A 17,156-nucleotide genomic window follows, 5' to 3' on the forward strand; every position below is an offset into this window, starting at 1 on the left:
AGGGAGCCTAGTTTTATTACTTTCATGGGGAGGAGATCAATTTAGTCTACCTCTCGATAGAATAGAAGTGGAGGAGTGATGGGTCCACCTAGGGCATCGTCAGGACATATTGGAGTTAGGCGAGATGCACCTACTGATAGAGGTAGCATAGGTTGAGAGATTTGATAGTGATGTTGTATCATAGATACAATGTATTTTGACACATTTCTATATGATATATGATATGCATTCTTGATGAGCTATTTGATGATGAATTTCATGGTCTAATATTATGCATTCTTGATGAGCTATTTTTATTTATCCTATTGTGATGATGATTTCAATGCGAATGTGATATCATGGAGTGATGTGATGTATGTTTATCTTGCGATGTATAATGGTTGATGAAATACTTATTATAATGAAATGGACTAATTATGAAGTGATGTATATGAAAATCTAATGTGATGATGTATATTTTTTTGTAGTGTCAAAATAGGTGTTGAAAATCGTTAATTTGGAAGAATTGTTAGTTGTTAGATGTAGAATAGATATGAAATGATAAATCAATTGAATCAACCTTTGTTTATTTTAGAAATAGTTATGATATAAATGATTTGATAGAATTTTGATGAGAAAGTGTTCATTGCTTTATCCATAGTGTAATACATTATCATCATTGAGCCTTATTATTTAACAATGGAGCTTATAACACCAGGGTATGAGGAACCAAGATGTATAGATATCTCATCACAAAGAAACAAACACGTAGCAGACAAGGAATGAACCTTCCATTCTGGGAATTACGATAGAGGTCGAGGTATGTGTGGCACTCACAAGCTGAATCCTCCTATCACAGACACCCACTAGAGAAAATGCCCCAGAACTTCATTGGTTCAAACCACAAACAACAAACAAAGAAAAGGATCACGCCCATCATGACTCGTCTAGTCACTTTTTGGATATCCTTGAGTAGTTAAAAGAAATGATCTTTGCCAATTTGATAAAAAAGAGTCAACCAAAATAGACAAAACTCAGCAGTTGGATTGACTGTGCCTTTGCTTTGATATGTTTGATGTGATTTTGATAATGTCTGGTTTCAGAAGTTTTGGACCCCGTTTAAGACTAATTTGTCTAGTTTCGAGTGTACCGATTCTTTTTAAGACAAGATGTTGATCACGTTGATAGTTTGATAGTGATTCAATAGATTAGATAGTTGATCAACTTGATTGTACACATTTTGACAAGATACTTGTATCCTTTGTTTAACTTCGTGCAAAGTGTTTGTTGGATATCAGCTAGGGTGTTGGATTCTTGCGAGACAATTTATTGCAAGTTTTTGATGTTTTTGGATTTTTAGTTTGTTTTCGAAGACCTTTTTGATGTTTAGGGTGTTTTGGCATTTTCTCAATGTTTTTGTTCTTTTTCAGGATCAATATCTGAATGTTTTTGTTGTGATTTTGTTATTTGAATGTTTTGGGTTTGAATTTTTTAGGACTTTTTTTATTTTTATAATTTTTTCAGGACTTTTTCTAATTTTTAGAATTTTTTCCTGGACTTTTTTTTATTTATTAGGGAAATTTTTTTAGGACTTTATCTAATTTTTAGGGATTTTTTTAGTTATGCCCTAGGTATACAACCCTATATAATGATATGCAACATGCATGTGGAGACAATGAATTTTGACATGTAGTATGCAAGATGAAGGTGCATGTCCTATTCAAACAAGGATGATTGTGTGTTTCCTTCATTTTGACATGTACTGATTGAATTGAACATGTGAAACATTTCAGAGATAGGAGTTGAATCCATTCTTTGGAAAAGCTTAGACCATCCAACCTAACAGACTATGTAACCAAGATTTTTGAATGGAGGTGCATAAAACTTCTCCATCAATTCTTGAAACTTTGATCTTCTTTTGCCCATGTGTGTGCATTTGGATTCATTCTAACTCTTATAATCATTAAAGACCCTTGGAATCTTATGTGGCTAGCTATGTGAGTTATTCTGACTTCAAAAGCATCTTGGATAGTGTTGGAATCCAAGAACACTGAGAGGGGGGGTGAATCAGTGTTCTACAAGAATGATTAATTTTTTCCTTATTAAAACATGCATTCACCAACTGGTATATTGGTACATATAGAATTGAAAGAAGTAAAGAAACCTATAATCCAAGAACACAAATTAATACCATAACACAATAATTTATAAATGGAAAACCTCAAAGAAGAAAAACCACGATGGGATTTGTGACCCACAATATCAATCCACTGGCCATATGAAGAGATACTACAAAATATAGGGGTCTGCACTTGCAGGAAGGCTTACAGCCTAGAGCACACTACTCAATCACAAAAGGAGCCTCACTAACTACATACAAATCTAGACTACAATTCAGAGAAATGATTGAACTGCAAAGATAACATCTTCTATGCCTGAATACAATTTTGGTTAAGCTCTGTCTATTCCAGTCCGAAACCCTAAACCCTTACATAAATATCCTCACATACATGATCTCTCTCATATATTTCACATCTCCTTTAATATTTCCTCATACATGCATCTTACAAAATGATCTAATCAACTGAACTATATACCCTTTACAAATCATCATGCCTTATGTCGACTTACAAAGACAATTTCAATATGAATATACATGTCAGCTAAATAACATAAATACATGAATATCAAAAAAAAATTTCATTATTGGATCTCTCAAATGATGTCAACCTACAATACCAATAACCTAAATATAAACCATGTTGACCTTCATTGCCGGTAACCAGAGAAATCCTTCCAACTTGCTAGTGTTGGTGCTGGTGCCAGTGAAGTGTCTATTGGTACTCTACCAAACAAAAATATGAAGCCAAAACATGTTGCCATGAATGATAAAATAATGAAACCAACCAATTGAGTGTCAATTGCCAATAATCTCCCCCTTTGGCATTGATGGCAACACTCATGTGAAAAATGATCATGGTTTCCATCTATCGGTTTCATCCTGAGCCTGCTCCCCCTGAGTTGAATATCCCTCTGAACAAAATACTACATACCTCCTGAATATTTTTCACCTATACTCCCCCTTTGACATAAATGTCATCAAAAACTCCAAAAAGCCAAAAAACTGGGACGAAAAATGAAAGACTGTACAATGAATGTCCCAAAATACCTTACCAGAGCTGAATATATTTGAAATTTTTTGGATAGGCCTTCTCCAAAATCTCTAGATAAATATGCTAACCAGATTTGAAAGTGACACTAATAGATACAAGTCCATTTAGCATATGGGATAATGACTCTTTCTCATTATGTTCTCCCGATGTGGGCTTACCAACCATATCTATACACTCCGTCTTATGTACACTTAATGAATCCAAACGGGGACTCACCAATCCTCTAAGACTTCTGGCTCTCCTTATGATTTTATCTTTTTACCTCTCAAGACCTAAAACTTGGGCTTCCAAAACCAAAATCTGACCATCTTTAGATGTAGTTAAAGAATTTGATCCATCAAAAGAATTAACTATACCTACAATCTCCTCCTGAATCTCTTTAATCCTTTTATCTATCTCAGCTGTAAGTAAACATGTATTACAACATGCTCTATAAATATTAGTACACTGCCTCATATCATTATCAATCAATTTTAACTTATCATTAATCTCCTTCCTCTCTGACTCAATCATCTGATCAAATGTAGCTCTCTTTGCCTGTGTAAACCTCTCCAATGCCTGTCAGTTTGATATTTTTTGTAAAGACTGAAAGTCCTTTGAAATGTACTCAGTGATTATCTTAAGCTTGCTAGATGGGCTTGCTTTATTGTCAAATTTTCACTCTAGGACAAGTCTATGCAAAACAGTGATAGACTGATCAATAACCCCTTTATCCATAGATCCTTCCTTCATCATTTTATGTCCAACCATCATCATGAGTTCAGTATAACTCATCTCGGTTATGTTTTTCTTTTCAACTCATGAGGTGTCAATTGACAACAATGATGGGCTCACTATCGGTTCCCTAACAGATTCCTCTTTCTTCTCCTCTAATGGTTTAACTTTTATAGCTTCCTCACTTGCACTGGTGGCTTTGCCACTTGGTGTAGTCTCAGTAATTGTCAGTTCCTCCCTAGGAACTGTGACCTCATCCCATACAATCTAATCTAGAGGACTATTATCCTCAACATTAGTAACCTGTACATTTGCAACATGTACACTCTCTATATCTGTCAGTATCTCAACATTTGTCTATACATTAGTATCATCCAGGGGCTCAATATCCACTATCTTAATGTTTTTTAGAATTGAGGGTGAATCACCCACAATACCTTTCACTTCAATTGGGATGTCTGCAGTGTTTGTCTTAGGTTTTGGTGAAGTATAAAAACCATAGTTTGCTTCAAAGAACTCAACCCATGCCTTATGTGTCTCCTTGACTATCTCATTGACCTTACCTAGCATAAGATTGATTATTCTATGCTTGATGTTAAATATTTTCTTATCTGCAACTTCAAGTGTCTTGTTCATCTCCTCGAGAGTAATAGAAACACAAACATATAACAATTCCTGAATCTTCAAATGCCTGTTCTCTTCCATTGCTGATAATCTTCTAGCATCTAGTATGTCATATAACTGTATTGGTATTTGGTCTTCAATAGCTAACAAGGCTTTCTTATAAATAGCCAAATACAACGAAACTACTTCCTCTACTCCTCTGTGTTCATCATTATCTAAATGTTCATAATAAAACTGTACATTATTTAACATACCATCTTTAGTAATTTCATCAACTAGCTGTGCACAAGTCTTTGGTGGAATAATAGTTAAATTACCAGATTCAAGTGCAAGATCAATGTCATCCTTCTTCTTTCTTCTTCCAGTACTGGATGGGTCTGAAGGTATTTCTTTTGGTGCTCTCTTTTGTGCCGGTATCTTGATAGTAACTTTCCTAACCAATTTCTTCTTAGCTTCTACCTTAGTCTCTGTAGTTTTCTTCCCCAATACCCTTTTGAATGCCAGGGGTGTGTCATCATCAGATCCATATTCTGTTGTAATTGGCTCAATGAATATTTCTGGCTCTTTCCTTTTCCTACCTTTCTCTGAAACAACATCAATTAATGCCTTAATGTCTTTTGAAACCTTTTCAACAAATTTGCTTGCCTTTCCCTCTTGATTCTCCCTCTTCTTTTGATTGAACTCAGTTTCAATCTCTTGCTTCTTCTACTTAGCAGTACCAAAGGTTTTTACAGTTTCATCAATATGTGCCTCAATTAGCATCTTTTCATAAGCATCAAGAATCTATGCATCAACTTCATAACCCATTTCCTCAATCCAAATCTTCTGGGGCTTTATATCTTCCATCAAAGTTTCATCTTTTTTGACCATGAAGCCTATCTCGGTTGTACTTCTCAATAATGTGCTTTGGAACCCTCTCCCTAGAATTCATAGCCTTCTGAAATGCTTTAAAGTAACCCCACACTTTGTCATCTCTCTAACTACCCAATGTATCAATTGATTGTTTTAGTTGCCTCTCTATAGGGATATTGAATGCCTACTATCTCTTCCCAAAACTAGGAGTCTCATTGATGAAAAACAACATTAAACAGGCAATTAGGTTTCCATACCAAAATTTTCCTTTCTTCTCTCCTTGGATCTTTCCTAGGTTAATCAACAATTCATCCAAAATCCAACCACACAGATCTGACCTCTCATTTTCCCTCATCATTTTATGAGCTGTATAAATACAGGAGCTAGAAATAGTATTCAATCACTTTGATTGAGTTACCTTGTAACTGATGACAATGCTTTCAAATATGATATCTCTGTTGGTGATAGTACTAAATCTCATTGATCTCTTATCCAATGTCGCACCAGTGATCTTGTTGAACTTATCATTAGAAACCTTCTTCTCGGGACGTTGTCCAACCTATGGTAAACCGGTGATTTCCCTAATGGCCTCCTTCAAAATTTTATATGATTTGTCCAACTAGATAAATTCTCCATGCACTCTGCTCAAAATATATCTAACAATCTCATCTTCAAATTCTGGAATATCCAGAATGTCGGTAAACCCTAGATCCTCAATATGTTTGTACTTGGGCTTAATCTTTCCAGAATCTCCCATTAACTCGCTCATGTACATGTTCTTAATATCACTAGTTCCCAAATCCTCAATATGATAGTGAATGTAAGCTCTTACATCTTCAACATACATGACTCCTTTCAGGACACGAGAAAAAGCACCAACAAAATCATCTAGGGTAGCAATATGCAGATATTTCTTTAAAATAGGCCTAGGATGGTCCTTGACGTCAACAATAGTAGGATTTGCAATAAACATAGGTACAAATGATGATCCCGCTTCCACGATGAAAGATAAATGCCTATGAATAACCCTAAAGAACTCTTTCGATCTCTCTAGATCGTCTTAGCCTTCCTCTGAATCACTCTAAATCACTCTAAATGTAAAGTGATAAAAAATGAAGTGAATCCATCCTTTTAACCTCCAAGAAACCCTAATTTGTCATTGATATGATGACTTTCAGTGGAAGGTACCAGATCTCGATCAAACATCTCCATGCCAGATAAGCATCTCCAATGTTTGGAACATCTTCCAAAACCTCTTCCCGGGGCCTATGCAACATCTTCATGAATTTTGTCTACCCCTAAGGCATCCGCCTTAGTTATCGGATGAGTGTCCTATTGGTGCAGAAGAAACCTCCTCTATCAATTGAGTAACTGGTGCATTTCCATCTGCTGATTGTTCTTTTGACTTCCTAGCCCATCTTTGGGTATGATCTTGTTGGATTTCATTAACCTTCTCTTTTTCTTTCACATTTTATCCATTATTACCAACCAATGGATTTCTGCTTCTACACAACTTAGCAATATGTCCAGCCTCATTACATGCATAACATGTAACAATGTTCTTTTGAATTGCTTTGCTAAAACTGGTGTAATTTCTTGACCAGCACTGATTAGCCATATGTCCAAATTTTTTTACATGCATAACATTTAACATTCATTTTGTAATCTTTTGTCTTATGACCATACTTATTACATTTAGAACATTGACCGGGAGCAGAATCGGGGTTTTGATTTGCTATATTTCTACACTGCCTAGCCATGTGACCAAACTTATTACAAACAAAGCATCTACCATTAAATTTATAAGCATTAAACTGCCTTACCAGTGCCTTATGATTTTGATCTTCATTTGCAGTACTGAAACTCTATCCTTGTTCAAATCCAAGTACATTGGAATCTCCATTCTACCTTTGACTCTTTAGTAACTCATCTAGCTGTGTTAAACTAATCTTGAATTTTTCTTTATACTCACTTGCAATAGTTAGATCATCTCTTAGAAATATCATTTTTCTCTCCAGTTCATGTTCATTACTCTGGGATTGTACTAAATCAGTTCTCAACATATCATTTTCATGAACCAACCTACCACATTCTTCAAATTTGTTTTTCAAAGATACAACAAGATTTTATTCCTTTTTCTTCTGATCTTCAATCTCTTTAGACATCCTCATAGTTATAGCTTGCATCTCATTCCTCATGACCATGTTTTCCTAACTCAGCTTCAGACATCTCTCATTAAGTGCATGTTTCTTTTCATTATCCTTATTCTCTAAAAGTTCCTTCCTCCTAGCCTAAACAGATGACAACCTTCATGTAGGATAAGAATGAATTCCTAAGAAGAATTCAATTCATCTTGTAGCTTCAAGCTCTTCATCCCTTCAGCATCATAATCTTCAAGTGCCACCTCAAGTTGCTTCTCTAAACTAATATCCATGGATTCTGGATCTTCTTCAAGATGTTAAACTTCCTCCGAGGCACAAGGCTCCGATACCAATTGTTGGAATCCAAGAACATTGAGAGGGGGGGTGAATCAATGTTCTAATAGAATGATCAATTTTAACCTTTTTAAAACATGCATTCACCAACCGGTATACCAGTACATATAAAATTGAAATAAGTAAAGCAACCAATAAGACAAGCACACAAATGAATACCATAACACAAAGATTTATACATGGAAAACCCACAGTGGGATTTGTGACCCATAATATCAATCCACTAGCCATATGAAGAGATATTACAAAATATAGGGGCCTACACTTGTAGGAAGGCTTGCAGCCTAGAGCACACTGCTCAATCACAAAAGGAGCCTCACTGACTACATACAAATCCAAACTACAATTCGAAGAAATGATTGAACTGCAAAGATAGCATTTTCTATGCCTGAATATAGTTTTGGTTAAGCTCTGTCTAGTCTAGTCTGAAACCCTAAACCCTTATTGGAATAACCTTACATAAATATCCTCACATACATGATCTTTATCATATATTTTGCATCTCCTTTATTATTTCATCATACATGCATCTTACAAAATGATCTATTCAATTGACCTATATACCCTTTACATATAATCATGCCTTATGTCGGCTTACAAAGATAATTTCAATATGAATATACATGTTGTCTAAATAACATATATACATGAATATAAAAAATAATTGCCGATGTTAGATCTCCAAATGATGTTGGCCTCCAATACCGATAACCTGAATATAAACCATGTCGACCTGCATTATCGGTAACCAAAGAAATCCATCCAACCTATCGGTTCTAGTGCTGGTGCCAATGAAGTGTCACCCGATACTCTACCAAACCAAAATATGAAGCCGAAACATGTTGCCATGTTGCCATGTTGCCATGTTGCCATCAATAACAACATAATGAAACCAACCAATTGAGTGTCAATTGCCAACATATAAAGCCTCACTACCAGCATGCTTTTAGGGCTCCGATGAGGTTATACACCATAATCTCTCAAATATTTCTCCATTTCCAGTAGGCATCCATAGCCCTGATGGAGTTATTTGCATGTTCCCATACTCAATATTTTTATTGCACTTGTATGCATGATAATTCATCTATATCTCTTTGCTCTTTTTTCTTTGAGATGGATATTGGCATAACATTTTTTTCTTTTATTTTCTTTCTTTGACTTGTAGGTAATGAAACCTACATAGGTTTGACAATTATAGTGGCATTGAAGTAGAAAATTTGATTTTTCACTAGCCACATAACCAACTAGGTATCTGTAATGACTTAGAGCTTGTGATTAATTTGTGAGATATAGAAATTGATAGATTTTGGGTAACAAGAATTGATAGTGAAACCTCTACCCAACCAAGGATAAAGCATAATCACCATATGACATTGAAGATGAGTGACTAAAGACCTCTTAAAGACTTCATGAACAAGTATCTAGGAAATGAGACAACCTTAATTCTTTTCAGTGCAGATAGGTGAATGACTCAGATAATCTCCTTGACTTATTGATGCAAATATATGAGAAAGCAATAATGATATGCATCTATATGTTGTGTAATGGTGATATGCAAGCAACTATGATGCAGTCTGAAATGAAGATATGCAATGCAATGAAGATATGTACAAATGTAGTACTGAAAATTGAAATGAACCCATCCTTAAATGTAATATATTTTTAGGTGCATGTTGTTAATGGGATTAGGGTGTGGATCTCCCTCCATTTTTTGCAAATGATAAGCACTTTTTATGATTACTTTTGTTCTGACAAAAGGACCTAACCAGTTAGGCTCAAATTTTCCTATTTTTTTGCATTCAGTGAGGTTTGTCTCCTATTTTGAAGCAATGTGGGTTAACTCTTTTGTTGTAGCTTCTTCTCATTCTATTTTTATCTCCTTGTAAATGATTCAGAGCACTTTGTCATTTTTCATCTAGGAATTCTAGTTCTTGCAAACATGCTACTCTATAGTCTTCCTTTAGGATAATATTTTTGAGTGAGACCCTAGCAATGGAAATTCTACCTCGATAGGAAAAATAGCTTCTGAACCATAAACCAAAGAGAACAGTGTGGTACTAGTTGTTATGCAGACACTAGTTAGATAGGCTCAGAGAGTTAGATTCAGTTGGAGATGCCAATCTTTTCCATTGTCATTGACAACTTTCTTTAAAAATTTTAAAATAGTTTTGTTTGTTGCCTCATCTTGACCATTTCTTTGGGGATAGTAGGGTGTCGCAAAACATTGTTGTATGTTAAATTGTTCACAAAGTTCACCCACTTCTTGATTTTTGAAGGATCATCCATTATTAGTTACAATGCACATGGGTACTCCATATCTGCAAATAATATAATTCAAAATGAATTTAGATATTTTATTTCTTGTTGTGAAGGTCATTGGGATTGCTTCAATCCATTTTGTGAAATATTCTGTAGTTGTGAGGATAAACTTATGTTCGTTGGAGGATGAAGGGTTTATTTTCCCTACAAGATCTAATCCCCACTGTGAAAATAGCCATGGTGATGTTATTGGCTGAAGATCTTGAGCAGGCGCATGGATCAGGTTCCCATGCATTTGGCATTTCTTGCATCTTTTGACATACTTGTAAGCGTCCTTTTCCATTGTAGGGCAATAATAACATGTTCACAATAATGTTTTTGCTAGAACAGGTCCAGAAGAATGTGCACCACATATGCCATCATGAACTTCATTCAAGGTGATTTGCACCTCCTCAAAATTAAGGCATCTAAGTAAGGTTCCATCTATACTTTTTCTATAAAAAGTGTCAACAATAATTGAATTCTTTGATGATTTTCAGATGAGTTCCTTCCTTTGATTTCATGAAAAATCAGGAGGTATATATTGATCATGAAGGTATACATATATATCTCTATACCATGGGGACTCAAGTCCTATTATCATACATACATATTCAATGGATGGTATTTCATAAGCTGGGAGAATGAGTTGTTCCACTTGAAATTTAAAGTGAGTTCCATTGTTTGGCATATCCAAGATAGAACCTATTGTTGCCATTGCATTTGCTACCTTGTTTTGCGCCCTTGGTATCTATTCAAATGTTACATTGGTGAAGTGTTGCTTGTATTATTCCACCAATTGTTTGTACAGTGTTAGCTTATCATATTTTGTATTGTAATCATCATTGACTTGATTAATAATAAGCTATGAGTCTAGAAAGACTTGTAGGTCCATGATCTTCCATTATAGTGTAGTGCGTAGTCCTACCATCAAGAATTCATATTCAACAATGTTATTGGTGCAAGGGGAGATGATCCTGAATGATTTGGGAATAATCTCCTTGAGGAGTTATGAATAGAATTCCTACTCATTGCTCCACAAATTCTATGAGACCCCTCAAAAAAAAATTTCTAGTTTGTTTGTGCTAATAGTGCAAATATTGATTCATCTGGAAAATCTATCACCATTGGATGACTATCTTGTAGGGGTGCTTCTCCAAGTTGATCTACTATGATTTGTCCTTTAATGTCTTTTCTATTGACATATTAGATATCAAATTCACTAAGTATCATAATCCACTTTGCAAGTCTTCTAGTTAGTGCTTCTCTATTCATCAGGTACTTGAGTGGATTAAATTATGCAATGAGTTGTACTTTATGACTCAAATTATGGATATAAATGTTGTCTGTTATCAATGCAATGGATTTGGTCATAGGTGTTTTGAATGAAGGAAGAATAAACCAGTGTCCTACAATTGTTTCAAAGATTCATCTTAAAATGAAAATGTGAAATGCTATAACTATCAAGAGTTTGGATATATAGAAAAGTTTTGCAAAAATAAGAAAATCAAGAAGAAGAGGACTAATCCTACTCAAGAACTAGTAGTTTAATTGGAACACAAATAGCAACTGACAAGAAGAAGGAAACCAAACTAGTATGGGTTGAGAAAGAAAAGGACAAGGAAAAATCAAGTTTGATAGTGCAGACTGCCTTACATGCTGAAAGGAAAAATCTATGTGCTGTAAACAGTGGCTATTCCAACCACATGACCGGTGATAAAATAAAATTTATCATGCTTGAAGATTGGAATGGTGGTTCGGTAAGATTCAGAGACAACTCATCCATCAAAATAAAGGGAAAAGGTACTCTAAATATTGATGGAAAACTGAAGGCATGTGATGTGTACTATGTGGAAGGCCTAAAGCACAATTTGTTGAGTGTGAGTGAGATGTGTGACAAAGGTTACAAATTCACCTTTGATTCTACTGGCTCCCAAATAAAGAAAGAAAGTACCGGTCAGATTGTAGCTGAAGGAAAGAGGACAAATGGTAATGTATACAATATGCAAGAATGTTTTGAATCCCAATGTATGTTGGGACAAGTAGATGAAAGTTGGTTGAGGCACAAAAGATTAGACCACATAAATTTGGATAACTTAGTTGCAGTAAGAGAAAAGGAGTGTGTAAGAAATATTGCACCCATCATCAAACCGGTAAGCACATTTTTTGATGAATGTGTGAAAGGGAAGCAGACTAAGGTGAGATTAAGAACAAAAGGACCCAACACCTCAAGACCACTTGAAATTATACATATAGATCTATGTGGTCCAACTAGGACAAGAGCTATTGCCGATAAAACATATTTTATGGTTTTCATTGATGAATATTCAAGAATGACATGGGTCACTTTCCTGCAAGATAAATCACAAGCATTTGTTAGATTCAAGATCTTTAGTAAGGGGGTGGAGAAGGAAAGTGGGTGCAAGCTGAAATGTCTAAGATCAATCCGGGGTGGAGAGTTCACATCAAATGAGTTTGAAGATTAATGTGAAAGATATGGAATTAAAAGGCAATAATCAGCCCCTAGAACTCCACAACATAATGGTATGGTAGAAAGGAAGAACGAGACAATCAAGGAGATGGCTAGAACCATGTTAAATGAGGCCAATCTTCTAGATACATATTGGAAGGAAGTGGTTCATATTGTTGCATATACATTGAACCGGGTTCACCTAAGAACAAATAATAAAATGATACCATATTAGTTATGGTATGTCTGGAAATCATCAGTCAAATACTTCAAGGTATTTAGAAGCAAGTGTTTTATCAAGAGAGATATGGATGGTCTAGGTAGTTTTTATTTCAGGAGTAATGAAGGAATATTCCTTGGATAGTCATCTAACAACAAGGCCTATAAATACTACAACAAAAGACTAAGAAGAGTCATTGAGAGTGTGCATGTAAGAGTTGATGAGGATATGCACAAAGGAAGCCAATCACAGGTAAACCAGTATGACGATTTTGGTGATGAAGTTGTGGAAGGTCAATCAGACAATGGACTAGAAGAAGCATCCAAAAAGGCTCCTAACCGGTATGTGCAGATGAACCACCCAAAAGAGAAGATTCTAGGTAATAAGAGTGACGGTGTGAAGACTAGGAGAAGACTTGATCGGAATGATGAACATGTCAACTTTTGCCTCATGACTGAAGTAGAACCTAAAACATTTAATGAGGCCAACAAAAGATAGGAATGGATGGATGTCATGGAAGAAGAACTATAACAAATTGAGAAGAACATGACTTGGGAATTAGTCCCTAGAGAAGAAGACAAGAACATAATTGGAACCAAATGGGTCTATCAAAATATGATGAATGAAGAAGGTAAAATTGTTATGCATAAAGCTATACTTGTGTGCAAAGGCTACTCTCAAGTAGAAGGCATTGATTTTGAAGAAACATTTGCACCGGTAGCTAGATTAGAAGAAATTAGAATGTTTCTAGCCTTTTCTACCTATAAGGGTTATAAAGTATATCAAATAGATGTAAAATATGCCTTCCTAAATGGCAATTTGGAAGAAGAAGTGTACATGGAGCAACCAGAAGGGTTTCTGCTACATGATGATGAAACCTTTGTGTGTTGGTTGAAGAAAGCCCTAAATGGTTTAAAGAATGCTCCTAGAGCATGGTATTAAAGAACATATCAGTACCTGACGGAGCAAGGATTCAAAAAGGGGAGTGATGATAGAAATTTATACATAAAGAAAGATGGAAACCACATGATCATTGTGGTTGTGTATTTAGATGACATTATTTTTGGAGGCAATAAGGACACACTTTGCAAAGAATTTACTGATCAGATGCAGTCAGAATGTGAGATGTCAATGCTTGGAGAATTGACATACTTCCTTGGTTTGTAGATATCACAACAAGGTAAGGGAATCCTTATCTCACAAACCAAGTATGCAAAGGATATGTTGAAGAAATTTCAAATGGATGACTGCAAACCGGTAAGTACCCCCATGGTGACTGAAAGAAAATTAAGCAAGAATGATGAATCATCGATGGTGGATCAGACATTGTATTGATCCATGATATGAAGACTATTGTATCTTACTACTTCTAGACCTGATATAGTGCAACCAATGTGCATGGTGGCTAGATTTCAAGCTGCACCTAAGTAGTCACATATGAATACAGCAGAATCTTTAGGTACTTGGAAGGAACACACAGTTATGGTTTGTGTTACCCTAAACAAGGGGAATTCATCTTGGAAGCATACATTGATTCTGATTGGGCAGGTTGCATTGATGATTAGAAGAGCACAAGTGGTGGTGCATTATTTCTAGGTGACCGATTGGTCTCATGGCATAGCAAGACACAAGATTTAGTCTCCCTAGCAACTATTGAACTAGAATACATTGTTGCTGCTACATGCTACTCTCAAGTACTTTGGATGAAGAAAATCCTCAAGGATATACATGTGGACATCACTGATCCTATTCTTATCTGGTGTGATAATTCAAGTGCCATCAACATATCAAAGAATCTGGTGATGCATTCCAGGACAAAGCATATAGCCATCAAGTATCATTTCCTCTGAGAGAAGGTTGAAGGACAAGAAGTAAAGATGGACTATATCCCTATAGAAGAACACGTGGTAGACATTTTCACCAAACCATTTTTGGTAAGCACTTTTGAGTACTTAAGACACAAGTTGGGAGTTGTGTCACTTGCCTTATGCACTTAAGCTAGTAAGGAATTATATGGTTGAAGGGGAGTTCATAGAAGCATTTATAACTCTTTAACCACATCCTGATCATAGGGAAAGTTCAAGGATGTATATCTTAGTACCGGTTATAATCACTGGTATCAGTCCAAGGGGGAGATAGGTAAAATCAAAGGGGAAGTATACAACACCCTTTGTCATTGTCTCAAAGGGGGAGAAATCTACCAGTATGAAGTCTTGTAATAATTTTTTGATTAAGGAAAGTTAGGTTTTAAGGGACCTGAAACCCACTTACATAACAAAGGATAAGCATGAAAGAAACAAGAAAAGACATGACAAAAATAGAAAAGTTGCAAAAAGACCAGCAGAAAACCTAGCAGCTAGAATAAAACAGCACAGAGCCAGCAAGAGACTGGCAACCAAAGACCAAGTCTTGTAATATTGGGGAGATTGTTGGTATTATTGGCATTAAGTTGTCATTGATGTCAACAGGTTTGGAATGATCACTGGTTTGTAAGAAGTGGTCACCAGTATAAGAAAAGTAAGACACATGAATTGTGTCATCTGTTGGTAAGGTAGGCTTACTGGTAAGTCATAAACTGGTATGAAGGCTAGTTGTTTGTTTTTTATGAAGAGTCATAATGTTATATAAGTCACAACAACTCTCGGTGAGAAAAACAAAAAAAATGGCATGAAGACATACCAAAAGGCAAGATTAATTGTTAGGAGGAAGTGTTGTCGGTAAGAGTGATTGTTTAGGTTGTTGGTTATACCAGTAAGATGAATTGAACTAGTAATCAATCTTGGTCAACGAAGAATGTCAAACCAACATAGAAAACCAAGCAGAGGTGGATGTCGACAAAGATGACAATTGGAAACTAGGTGGCAATAAAGAATAGGTTGGTAAAGTGAGCATTTACGTAACAATCAGCAAGCAGGTCAACCTTTATGAATAACCTGCAAGTCATGGAGGATACCAAAATATTGTGGCTCGAGGAAGACAAGCTGTCATGTGATTGAACTTATCTTGCAAGAAGATATGATATTTTTACCTGTTTGCTAAAGGAAACAACCAAGCCATTAATGGTGTATGATACAAAAAAGCAGAAAAGCATGGTGCAGACTTTTAGTTTTAGAAAATACACATTGGAATGCGAGGTGTGTGTGGTGTTGATTGATAACATGAAGATCATCTCCTTGGAAAAATAGATCAAATCAAATCCAATACATGTCGAGTTGGTGAAGGAAAAACCTAGCATTGTACTATTTGAATGCGGTTTTTGGCAGGAACCTTAGATGATAAATATGTGAGCTCAAGATATAAATCATAGATGCTTGATGTGAAGAATGAGAGAGAAGAGAGATTGAGAAAGGAGAAAGACCATCTTCCTTAGAATTTATTCTAAGAAAGTTGCAGAGTGAGTGAGCAGGCGAACCGGTGAGAGGGTTTAACCGTCAGAGACATAATAACTAGTAAACTGTTGCAGGTCTAATAGTTAAGTTAACCGGTGAGATGGGATTGATCAAGAAGGCATTTGAGTGTGATGCAGTATGTTGTGAGGATGAGAGAGAAAGAAGAGAGGCTAAGAATCAAAGAGAGTAATCTAAGAACCAACAGTGTGAGATCCAGTGAAGAAGAGAAGCCTGTTAACCGACAAAAATCTATTGATCAAGTGTTGTAGAACTCATTTGCAACTAGATGCTTTAACTGTATCAAAATTGTATTTCATTATACATCACCAAGTTGGAGCTTGGTGTAGGGTTTGGTTCTCCTTGGGTTGGTGCCCTAAATCTTTGTAATTCATTGTTTCACTTGTGAGGCTCGATTAGAGTAGTAGACTCTAGCAACATTTCTCATCAAGGTTTTTCCCATATAGGGTTTTCCTCGTACATATGGTGTTGTGGGTTTCATTTGTGTGTTTCTCTCTATTTATATCCATATTTTTCTTACCGGTTTGATTGTTTAGTTCTTAGGGTGATAATCAGAATTCTAAGGTTGTTGTGAAAAGAAAAAGAATATAGGAACCACCAATTCACCCCCCTCTTAGTGGTACATTGTGTTCAACAATTGGTATCAAAGCCTAGGTTCCTAGTTGATTAAAGCTTGGGTAGATTCTGGTCTTAGAACACAATGGCAAGATATGAGTTTGTCTCCTCAAAACCCCCCATGTTTGATGGATCTAACTATGCCTTCTAGAGCAGAAGAATGGAGACCTATATTTCCTCTCTTGGTTTTGATGTGTGGATGTCTGTCAAGAATGGGTATACTATCCCTAGTGTTCCTCCCATTGATCTGGATTCCAAGAAGGAGTATGAGAATAATGCAAAGGCTAAACATTCTATCTTAAGCGGGCT

This window comes from Cryptomeria japonica, chromosome 11 (genome assembly GCF_030272615.1).
Source record: "Cryptomeria japonica chromosome 11, Sugi_1.0, whole genome shotgun sequence".
In the NCBI taxonomy this organism is placed as follows: Eukaryota; Viridiplantae; Streptophyta; class Pinopsida; order Cupressales; family Cupressaceae; genus Cryptomeria; species Cryptomeria japonica.